At 42.5% G+C, this 12,631-nt stretch overlaps 1 long non-coding RNA gene across 1 annotated transcript; it reads left to right on the forward strand.

The window, feature by feature from the left end:
• The first annotated feature begins 509 nt into the window (after positions 1-509).
• On the forward strand, positions 510-5,860 carry LOC135538182 (uncharacterized). Its single transcript, XR_010455333.1, has 3 exons — positions 510-633; positions 5,457-5,600; positions 5,749-5,860. It is a non-coding gene; the product is annotated as an uncharacterized LOC135538182 (long non-coding RNA).
• Positions 5,861-12,631: the final 6,771 nt, after the last annotated feature.

The raw sequence follows: 12,631 nt of genomic DNA on the forward strand, positions 1-12,631 counted from the left end.
GAGCCCGGGTAGGTGAGACACCGACGGTCGAGTGACAGTTGTGTGAATGGTGATGCCCTCGGCGTCACACAGAAACCTGTTGTTAGAAATATGCGCTCCAGGTTGTGAGGCTGACGCGGCTTGTGACATCTCAAACTCCGTCTGTTTTCTCCCATGTCCCGCCACCATCGAGGACCTCCGTATGTTATTCAGGACTTCATTCCTTTGGGTTGTCTTGTCTGGAGATGACATGCTGTTTGTTTTCTCATCAATGGGACGGACACACGCTTTAGTCTCCGCGTATTGCGGATTTGGTGGATAAATGAAGTGGGACAAAACAGAGCCTGCATGCGGTGCGCGAAAAAAACAACAACAACAAAACTCGTACTAAAGCCGCTGCCTTGTCGGATATGTCTCACTGACCGCCGCTTTCCGAAATCATATTATAATAGCTTACATTGGTAGAGCAAGTATCCGACACATGTTAAATTACGGAAGAAATGTCCCTACCTGTTGCTGGACGGTTAGACTACTACTTATCATCAGTTGACTACCTTGTGCGTGCTTGTTTCGCGCTTGATCGCACAAAGGGGGAGGCAGTGCCCTCTGGGCAGCATTGAACAACAATAATTTGCAGCTGTGAGTGTTGAGTTGGTGAGTGTTGACCCCTCAAAACAGCATAGAACAACAGCACACACACACACTCTCTCTCTCGCTGCTCTCTCCCCCCCCTCTCTTTCATTATATCTCTCCCCTCTCATTATATCTCTTTCCCCCTCTCTTTCATTATCTCCTCTCTCTTTCATTATCTCTCTCTCTCTCTTTTCGTTCTCTCTCTCCCAACTCTTTCAACTCTCTTTCATTATCTCTCTCTCTCCCCTCTCTTTAATTATCTCTCTCCCCCTCTCTTTCGTTATCTCTCTCCCCCCTCTTTCATTATATCTCTCTCCCCTCTCTCTTTCATTATATCTCTCTCCCCCTCTCTCTTCATTATATCTCTCTCTCCCCTCTCTCTTTCATTATCTCTCTCCCCTCTCTCTTTCATAATCTCTCTCTCCCCTCTCTCTTTCATAATCTCTCTCTCCCCCTCTCTCTTTCGTTATCTCTCTCTCCCCTCTCTCTCTTCATTATATCTCTCTCCCCCTCTCTCTTTCATTATCTCTCTCTCTCCCCTCTCTCTTTCATAATCTCTCTCTCTCCCCTCTCTCTTTCGTTATCTCTCTCTCTCCTTTCATTATCTCTCTCTTTCGTTATCTCTCTCTCTCTCCCCTCTCTCCCTTTCGTTATCTTTCTCTCTCCCCTCTCTCTTTCGTTATCTCTCTCTCTCCCCCTCTCTCTTTCGTTATCTCTCTCTCCCCCTCTCTCTTTCATTATATCTCTCTCCCCATCTCTCTTTCGTTATCTCTCTCTCTCTCCAAACACGCTCTTCCCATCTCTTTACCAATTAACTCCAGGAAAGCATAACATACCCTACTGGCAGTTTATGTGTCCTGTAATGATAACATAAGTAACAATACCATGCTTGACTGTCTCTGTGTAAAGTTACAATGCGGAATTCATTTAAATGACCTTGACCGTCCTTGATAGTGAACGAGGGACACTGGTTTGCTTGCCTTATACAAGGGTTTTAATTGAGAAAAGTAATGTGGCGTTCTAGTGATGACAGATTCTGTTGTCAGGTACACATTAACCTACCTTACATGATAACCTGAATGTGAGAGAGCACGAGCCTACTGCTAGTGCTGAGCGATTAGTGCTTTTTAATATCGGTTCAGTTTCGGTTCGATTATTTAAAAAATAATTATGGTTCGGTTTCGATAATTTTTTAAAAATACATTAAATGCACTACGCATTATGTTGGTTGAATGCTGTAACACAGAATGAAACAATGAATAAAAGTCCCATGATGGTTGTCACTGCCCATTACTGTTTATCACTTACTAACCATCATTTATTCACATGACTTTACCTTCATTAAATATGTTTTATTTGATGACTTCATTATTTCATTCCAAGACATCTCATCTCTGTAGAGCTGCTGCCTATTCTGTCTAACAAAATAACTATTTTATTAGTTCTTCAAAGTACACGAACAAAAAATATAAAAGCATCATGCAACAATTTCAATTTTTTTTATTGAGTTTACATATAAGGAAATCAGTCAATTTAAATAAATGCATAAGGCCTTCATCTATGGATTTCACATGACTGGGAATAGAGATATGCTTCTGTTGGTCACAGATACCTTTAAAAAAAGATAGGGCAGTCCGACACATCTCCTTTGCATAGAGTTGATCAGGCTGTTGATTGTGGCATGTGGAATGTTGTCCCACTCCTTTCAATGGCTGTGCAAAATTGCTGGATATTGGCTGGAATTGGAACAGGCTGTCGTACACGTTGATCCAGAGCATCCCAAACATGCTCAATGGGTGACATGTCTGGTGAGTATGCAGACCATGGAAGAACTGGAACATTTTCAGCTTCCAGGAATTGTGGACAGATCCTTGCGACATGCATTATCTGCCCGGTACAGTTAACACCAGGATTCATCCGTAAAGAGCACAATTCCCCAGCGTGCCAATGGCCATCGAAGGTGAGCATTTGCCCATTGAAGTAGGATTGCAACTCCAAACTGCAGTCAGACATCAATTCTTCAGTTGAAATGATGTTCCAGGTGGTGGTCTCAGACGGTCCCCAGTTGAGAGAAATTAAAATGAAATTATCTGGCAAAATGATGCTCTGGTGCACATTCTGGAAACAGCTCTGCAGTCAGTAAGCCAATTGCATGCTACCTCAAAACTTGAGACATCTGTGGCATTGTGTTGTGTGGCAAACTAATAGAGTGGCATTTTATTGTCTGCAGCACAAGGTGCACCTGTGTAAAGAATATGCTGTCTAATCAGCTTCTTGATATGCCACACCTGTCAGGTGGATGGATTATCTTGGCAAAAGAGAAATGCTGACTAACAGGGATATACAGTGGGGAGAACAAGTATTTGATACACTGCCGATTTTGCAGGTTTTCCTACTTACAAAGCATGTAGAGGTCTGTAATTTTTATCATGGGTACACTTCAACTGTGAGAGACGGAATCTAAAACAAAAATGCATAAAATCACATTGTATGATTTTTAAGTAATTAATTTATAATTCATAACCCCTAGCCTAGCTAACGTTAGCCACATAGCTAACATTAGCGTTAGCAACCTAGTTAAATAAAGGTAAAATTTAAACATTTAAATCTACTTTGAACAAAGAGATTCTTGACTAATGTACTGAACAGTAATACTGTTGTAGAGTTCACAGCATTGTAGGGTTCACCATTTACCAAGATCCTACAATATGTGTTCTGGGATATAATCCAGGCTAACTACTGTAACAGTCACAAAAACAAGTGGATAGCCTGAGCCCTAACAGTCACAAAAACAATGGCACCTCAGAGGAGAAAAATAGCTTCCAACACTCTACTCAGCAAACTGGATGCAGTTTATCACAGTGCCATCCGTTTTGTTACTAAAGCACCTTATACCACCCACCACTCCGACCTGTATGCTCTAGTCGGCTGGCCCTCGCTACATATTCGTCGCCAGACCCACTGGCTCCAGGTCATCTACAAGTCCATGCTAGGTAAAGCTCCGCCTTATCTCAGTTCACTGGTCACGATGGCAACACCCACCCGTAGCACGCGCTCCAGCAGGTGTATCTCACTGATCATCCCTAAAGCCAACACCTCATTTGGCCGCCTTTCGTTCCAGTTCTCTGCTGCCTGTGACTGGAACGAATTGCAAAAATCGCTGAAGTTGGAGACTTTATCTCCCTCACCAACTTCAAACATCTGCTATCTGAGCAGCTAACCGATCGCTGCAGCTGTACATAGTCTATCGGTAAATAGCCCACCCAATTTGACCTACCTCATCCCCATACTGTTTATATTTATTTACTTTTCTGCTCTTTTGCACACCAATATCTCTACCTGTACATGACCATCTGATCATTTATCACTCCAGTGTTAATCTGCAAAATTGTAATTATTCACCTACCTCCTCATGCCTTTTGCACACAATGTATATAGACTCTCTTTTTTTCTACTGTGTTATTGACTTGTTAATTGTTTACTCAATGTATAACTCTGTGTTGTCTGTTCACACTGCTATGCTTTATCTTGGCCAGGTCGCAGTTGCAAATGAGAACTTGTTCTCAACTAGCCTACCTGGTTAAATAAAGGTGAAATAAAAGGGAAAAAAAGGGGAGGACCATCCTCCTCAGTGAAATATCATAAAAATACAAATATTGAAACACTAAAAAAGTGATTGTTTTTAGATTAAACTATACTAATATATTCATGTTGGGGCGGCAGCGTAGCCTAGTGGTTAGAGCGTTGGACTAGAAACCAAAAGGTTGCAAGTTCAAATCCCTGAGCTGACAAGGTACAAGTGGATAGCCATTCTGCCCCTGAACAGGCAGTTAACCCACTGTTCCTAGGCTGTCATTGAAAATAAGAATTTCTTCTTCTGTCACCAAATAATTAAAACACATTGTTTTGCAATGAAGGTCTATAGTAACTTCAACAGCACTCTCTGGGGTAGCACCATGGTGTAGCCAGGGAACAGCTAGTTTCTGTCCTCCTCTGGGTACATTGACTTCAATAGAAAACCTAGGAGGCTTGTAGGCCTCACCCCCTTCCATAGACATACATGGTAATTATGACCACTTCCGGAGGACGACCTCCAACCAATCAAAGCTTTTTCAGAATAAACTGACATGTTGTTCATCCAATCATAGGATTAGGATCAGAGAATGAACCAAGTGTATTGTATTAGGCTGTCTATACATTTTCAATCCCAAATGATTAACTGGAATGAATCAATCAACATAATAGTGTTTGCAGATGTGAGTACATTTTTTAAAGACCTACAGTTGCATAGACCTGAACGATACAAACATGCATAAAGCTCAGCTCTGTGAGTTCTATTCTCTATCAATTGTTGTCTCTGTTTCTGGGTAGAGGAAATCCCCCTCCTTATTTAGTCTGAATGTGATTCATAGAAACAAGTATAAAGTTGCTTCCCCCAGGGCCAGGAGTTTTTTCTCCAGTTTTTTAAACCATGGGACCTGAAACAAAACTGGTCCCATCATAGAAAACTATGTGACCTGAAAAACCTTTTTTTTTACAACTGATTAATCACTGTCATACCTTATAGGGTCCAGAGTTTTCCTGGCTAGTTTAACAGATAAGGAAAAACTCCGGGCCCCAGGGGTAAAAATTGCCCCACCACTCTGGGACCTATGGTGCCACCAGTCTGCTTGCTTGTTTTCCGTTATCGTCAGGTACTTTGATGTGTCAAGTGTGCGAGATCCTCAGTCTATTTGACTTTGTGAATTTTGAGATATCCGAGTTTAACCTCATGGAGAAACTCGTTATTCAAACCTACAGTGGTGCAGCTGTAATGGAATGTATCTGCCATTTTGTATTTACAGCTAAGGCCCCTCCTGTTCACTGATTAAGAGGTGATGACTACTCCACTCTAGTGCCATTGTCAACTTTCTCCTGACATGAACTGAAGCCACGTCTCATGGGCCCGTTCATCCACAGGCACATTGAGTGTTTCCCCTCCAAGCACTGTGAGTACCTCTATCCATTTTCTCTCATTACTTTACGTAGAGTCAATCACAATCACATTATTACACATCAATGATTGTACTCCTTACTTGGACTAAGTCATTATTAGCTCTTTTGTCTGACTGTGTAGTGTAGTGTTATTGTTTTTAGTCTTTTCAGTCAAATCCTGTCCTGCACTGAAGTCAAGTCTCTGAACACCTCAACTCATGCTTCATCCCCTCATTCAGTCACAGCTGTGATCCCTTCCCAACACTGTAAGTAGCCCTCTCATTCCCCTTACTTACAATATGGTACTATAAATGTCTTTATTAAATGCTTTAGTTTAAAATCATTTGTCTTTGATGATTTTTTAAAGCCCACTTTGTCGTCCCTGTGCGTGACCGTGCCTATACTGTGCGTCTCCCACCGTCCTCAATTTATTCAAGTCACCAGCATCCACTAACGTATAGGTAGGGGTAAAGTGACTAGGCAACATGACAAGTAATGAACAGCAGCAGCGTATGTGACGAGTCTAAAGGGTTGGTGCAAAATGGTCAATGCAGATAGTCTGTGTAGCACATAGTCTGTGTAGCACATAGTCTGTGTAGCACATAGTCTGTGTAGCACATAGTCTGTGTAGCTGCTTTATGTGAGACCCTTTCATAGAACATATGGCCTATTATACTCAGTGGTGTAAAGTACTTAAGTAAAAAATACTTTAAAGTACTACTGAGGTAGTTTTTGGGGGTATGTGTACTTTACTTTACTATTTATGTCAACTTTTACTTTTACTTCACTACATTCATAAAGAAAATGAATGTACTTTTTACTCCATACATTTGACCTGACAGCCAAAAGTACTCGTTACATTTTGAACGCTTAGCAGGACAAAAATGGTTCAATTCACACACTTATCAAGAGAACATCCCTGGTCACCTCTACAGCCTCTTATCTGGTAGACTCACTAAACACAAATGCATCTTTTGTTAATGATGTCTGAGTGTTGGAGTGTGCCCCTGGCTATCTGTAAATAATGTCTGACTGTTGGAGTGTGCCCCTTATCTGTAAATATTGTCTGAGTGTTGGAGTGTGCCCCTGGCTATCTGTAAATATTGTCTGAGTGTTGGAGTGTGCCCCTGGCTATCTGTAAATATTGTCTGAGTGTTGGAGTGTGCCCCTGGCTATCTGTAAATATTGTCTGAGTGTTGGAGTGTGCCCCTGACTATCCATACATTTTAAAAACAATAAACTGTTGCTGTCTGCTTTGCTTAAAATAAGGAATTTGAAATAATTTCTACTTCTACTTTTATTTTTGATACTAAAGTATACACTGCTCAAAAAAATAAAGGGAACACTAAAATAACATATCCTAGATCTGAATGAATGAAATATTCTTATTAAATACTTTTTTCTTTACATAGTTGAATGTGCTGACAACAAAATCACACAAAAATGATCAATGGAAATCAAATGTATCAACCCATGGAGGTCTGGATTTGGAGTCACACTCAAAATTAAAGTGGAAAACCACACGACAGGCTGATCCAACTTTGATGTAATGTCCTTAAAACAAGTCAAAATGAGGCTCAGTAGTGTGTGTGGCCTCCACGTGCCTGTATGACCTCCCTGCAACGCCTGGGCATGCCCCTGATGAGGTGGCCGATGGTCTCCTGAGGGATCTCCTCCCAGACCTGGACTAATGCATTCACCAACTCCTGGACAGTCTGTCGTGCAACGTGGCGTTGGTGGATGGAGCGAGACATGATGTCCCAGATGTGCTCAATTGGATTCAGGTCTGGGGAACGGGCGGGCCAGTCCATAGCATCAATGCCTTCCTCTTGCAGGAACTGCTTACACACTCCAGCCACATGAGGTCTAGCATTGTCTTGCATTAGGAGGAACCCAGGGCCAACCACACCAGCATATGGTCTCACAAGGGGTCTGAGGATCTCATCTCGGTACCTAATGACAGTCAGGCTACCTTTGGCGAGCACATGGAGAGCTGTGCGGCCCCCCCAAAAAATGCCAACCCACACCATGACTGACCCACCACCAAACCGGTCATGCTGGAGGATGTTGCTGGCAGCAGAACATTCTCCACGGCGTCTCCAGACTGTCACGTGTTCAGTATGAACCTGCTTTTATCTGTGAAGAGCACAGGGCGCCAGTGGCGAATTTGCTAATCTTGGTGTTCTCTGGCAAATGCCAAACGTCCTGCACAGTGTTGGGCTGTAAGCACAACCCCCACCTGTGGACGTCGGGCCCTCATACTACCCTCATGGAGTCTGCACATTTGTGGCCTGTTGGAGGTCATTTTGCAGGGCTCTGGGAGTGCTCCTCCTGCTCCTCCTTGCACAAAGGCGGAGGTAGCGGTCCTGCTGCTGGGTTGTTGCCCTCCTACGGCCTCCTCCACGTCTCCTGATGTACTGGCCTGTCTCCTGGTAGCGCCTCCATGCTCTGGACACTACGCTGACAGACACAGCAAACCTTCTTGCCACAGCTCGCATTGATGTGCCATCCTGGATGAGCTGCACTACCTGAGCTACTTGTGTGGGTTGTAGACTCCGTCTCATGCTACCACTAGAGTGAAAGCACCGCCAGCATTCAAAAGTGACCAAAACATCAGCCAGGAAGCATAGGAACTGAGAAGTGGTCTGTAGTTATCACCTGCAGAACCACTCCTTTATTGGTGGTGTCTTGCTAATTGCCTATAATTTCCACCTGTTGTCTATTCCATTTGCACAACAGCCTGTGAAATGTATTGTCAATCAGTGTTGCTTCCTAAGTGGACAGTTTGATTTCACAGAAGTGTGATTGACTTGGAGTTACATTGTGTTGTTTAAGTGTTCCCTTTATTTTTTGAGCAGTGTATTTTAGCAATTACATGTACTTTTGATACTTACGTATATTTAGAACCAAATACTTTTAGGTTTTTACTCAAGTAATATTTTACTGGGTGTCTTTTACATTTACTTGAGTAACTTTCTATCAAGGTATATACAGTGCCTTGCGAAAGTATTCGGCCCCCTTGAACTTTGCGACCTTTTGCCACATTTCAGGCTTCAAACATAAAGATATAAAACTGTATTTTTTTGTGAAGAATTAACAACAAGTGGGACACAATCATGAAGTGGAATGACATTTATTGGATATTTTAAACTTTTTTAACAAATCAAAAACTGAAAAATTGGGCGTGCAAAATTATTCAGCCCCTTTACTTTCAGTGCAGCAAACTCTCTCCAGAAGTTCAGTGAGGATCTCTGAATGATCCAATGTTGACCTAAATGACTAATGATGATAAATACAATCCACCTGTGTGTAATCAAGTCTCCGTATAAATGCACCTGCACTGTGATAGTCTCAGAGGTCCGTTAAAAGCGCAGAGAGCATCATGAAGAACAAGGAACACACCAGGCAGGTCCGAGATACTGTTGTGAAGAAGTTTAAAGCCGGATTTGGATACAAAAAAGATTTCCCAAGCTTTAAACATCCCAAGGAGCACTGTGCACGCGATAATATTGAAATGGAAGGAGTATCAGACCACAGCAAATCTACCAAGACCTGGCCGTCCCTCTAAACTTTCAGCTCATACAAGGAGAAGACTGATAAGAGATGCAGCCAAGAGGCCCATGATCACTCTGGATGAACTGCAGAGATCTACAGCTGAGGTGGGAGACTCTGTCCATAGGACAACAATCAGTTGTATATTGCACAAATCTGGCCTTTATGGAAGAGTGGCAAGAAGAAAGCCATTTCTTAAAGATATCTATAAAAAGTGTTGTTTAAAGTTTGCCACAAGCCACCTGGGAGACACACCAAACATGTGGAAGAAGGTGCTCTGGTCAGATGAAACCAAAATTGAACTTTTTGGCAACAATGCAAAACGTTATGTTTGGCGTAAAAGCAACACAGCTCATCACAATGAACACACCATCCCCACTGTCAAACATGGTGGTGGCAGCATCATGGTTTGGGCCTGCTTTTCTTCAGCAGGGACAGGGAAGATGGTTAAAATTGATGGGAAGATGGATGGAGCCAAATACAGGACCATTCTGGAAGAAAACCTGATGGAGTCTGCAAAAGACCTGAGACTGGGACGGAGATTTGTCTTCCAACAAGACAATGATCCAAAACATAAAGCAAAATCTACAATGGAATGGTTCAAAAATAAACATATCCAGGTGTTAGAATGGCCAAGTCAAAGTCCAGACCTGAATCCAATCGAGAATCTGTGGAAAGAACTGAAAACTGCTGTTCACAAATGCTCTCCATCCAACCTCACTGAGCTCAAGCTGTTTTGCAAGGAGGAATGGGAAAAAATTTCAGTCTCTCGATGTGCAAAACTGATAGAGACATACCCCAAGCGACTTACAGCTGTAATCGCAGCAAAAGGTGGCGCTACAAAGTATTAACTTAAGGGGGCTGTATTTTTTTGTGAAGAATCAACAACAAGTGGGACACAATCATGAAGTGGAACGACATTTATTGGATATTTCAGACTTTTTTAACAAATCAAATCAATCTGAAGCCCAATGTCATGAGCCCAAACACAATCTGAAGCCCAATGTCATGTGCCCAAACACATTCTGAAGCCTAATGTCATGAGCCCAAACACAATCCGAAGCCCAATGTCATGAGCCCAAACACAATCTGAAGCCCAATGTCATGAGCCCAAACACAATCTGAAGCCCAATGTCATGTGCCCAAACGCATTCTGAAGCCTAATGTCATGAGCCCAAACACAATCTGAAGCCCAATGTCATGAGCCCAAACACAATCTGAAGCATAATGTCATGAGCCCAAACACAATCTGAAGCCCAATGTCATGAGCCCAAACACATTCTCTAGTCCAATGTCATGAGCCCAAACACATTCTCTAGTCCAATGTCATGAGCCCAAACACATTCTCTAGTCCAATGTCATGAGCCCAAACACAATCTGAAGCCCAATGTCATGAGCCCAAACACAATCTGAAGCCCAATGTCATGAGCCCAAACACAATCTGAAGCCCAATGTCATGAGCCCAAACACAATCTGAAGCCTAATGTCATGAGCCCAAACACAATCTGAAGCCCAATGTCATGAGCCCAAACACAATCTGAGGCCCAATGTCATGAGCCCAAACACAATCTGAAGCCCAATGTCATGAGCCCAAACACAATCTGAAGCCCAATGTCATGAGCCCAAACACAATCTGAAGCCTAATGCCATGAGCCCAAACACAATCTGAAGCCCAATGTCATGAGCCCAAACACATTCTCTAGTCCAATGTCATGAGCCCAAACACATTCTCTAGTCCAATGTCATGAGCCCAAACACATTCTCTAGTCCAATGTCATGAGCCCAAACACATTCTCTAGTCCAATGTCATGAGCCCAAACACAATCTGAAGCCCAATGTCATGAGCCCAAACACATTCTCTAGTCCAATGTCATGAGCCCAAACACATTCTCTAGTCCAATGTCATGAGCCCAAACACAATCTCTAGTCCAATGTCATGAGCCCAAACACAATCTGAAGCCCAATGTCATGAGCCCAAACACAATCTGAAGCCCAATGTCATGAGCCCAAACACAATCTGAAGCCCAATGTCATGAGCCCAAACACAATCTGAAGCCTAATGTCATGAGCCCAAACACAATCTGAAGCCCAATGTCATGAGCCCAAACACATTCTCTAGTCCAATGTCATGAGCCCAAAACCATTCTCTAGTCCAATGTCATGAGCCCAAACACGTTCTCTAGTCCAATGTCATGAGCCCAAACACGTTCTCTAGTCCAATGTCATGAGCCCAAACACAATCTCTAGTCCAATGTCATGAGCCCAAACACATTCTGAAGCCCAATGTCATGAGCCCAAACACATTCTGAAGCCTAATGTCATGAGCCCAAACACAATCTGAAGCCCAATGTCATGAGCCCAAACACAATCTCTAGTCCAATGTCATGAGCCCAAACACAATCTCTAGTCCAATGTCATGAGCCCAAACACAATCTGAAGCCCAATGTCATGAGCCCAAACACAATCTCTAGCCCAATGTCATGAGCCCAAACACAATCTCTAGTTCTGTCATGAGCCCAAACACAATCTCAAATGTCATGAGCCCAAACACAATCTCTAGTCCAATGTCATGAGCCCAAACACATTCTCTAGTCAATGTCATGAGCCCAAACATATTCTCTAGTCCAATGTCATGAGCCCAAACACATTCTCTAGTCCAATGTCATGAGCCCAAACACATTCTCTAGTCCAATGTCATGAGCCCAAACACAATCTCTAGTCCAATGTCATGAGCCCAAACACATTCTCTCTAGTCCAATGTCATGAGCCCAAACACAATCTGAAGCCCAATGTCATAAGCCCAAACACAATCTCTAGTCCAATGTCATGAGCCCAAACACAATCTCTAGTCCAATGTCATGAGCCCAAACACAATCTGAAGCCCAATGTCATGAGCCCAAACACAATCTCTAGTCCAATGTCATGAGCCCAAACACATTCTCTAGTCCAATGTCATGAGCCCAAACACAATCTCTAGTCCAATGTCATGAACCCAAACACATTCTCTAGTCCAATGTCATGAGCCCAAACACATTCTCTAATCCAATGTCATGAGCCCAAACACAATCTCAAGCTAAGCCATTCCTTTTATTTAATTTTTGTTTTGTGTGTTTTAATTAACTCATGTTTCTGTTGCTGCTTTTCTTTTTCAATGTTCAAGGACATTTGAAAGGTCCTGTATAATTCATATTTTGAGCAATGTACACTTTGCATAATCTTGAAACACTTTGCAAAAGGACTTAAAACTAGAATTTTATTCTGATTGATTTTTAATACCAGATTGGAGGTTTGTTGACCACAGATTGCACATGTTTTTAAAACCTGCTATTTTTAAACTCTTTTATGCACTTTGCACTGTCTTACCTCCCGTTCATTGTTATGTTATATGTTGTGATGTGTTCTGGCTCATGTACAGAGCCTTCAGAAGGTATTCACTCCCCTTGACCTCTTCCACATTTTGTTGTTCTTACAGCCTGAATTTAAAATGGATTCA

The sequence above is a fragment of the Oncorhynchus masou genome, unplaced genomic scaffold (assembly GCF_036934945.1).
Source record: "Oncorhynchus masou masou isolate Uvic2021 unplaced genomic scaffold, UVic_Omas_1.1 unplaced_scaffold_926, whole genome shotgun sequence".
Classification (NCBI taxonomy): domain Eukaryota; kingdom Metazoa; phylum Chordata; class Actinopteri; order Salmoniformes; family Salmonidae; genus Oncorhynchus; species Oncorhynchus masou.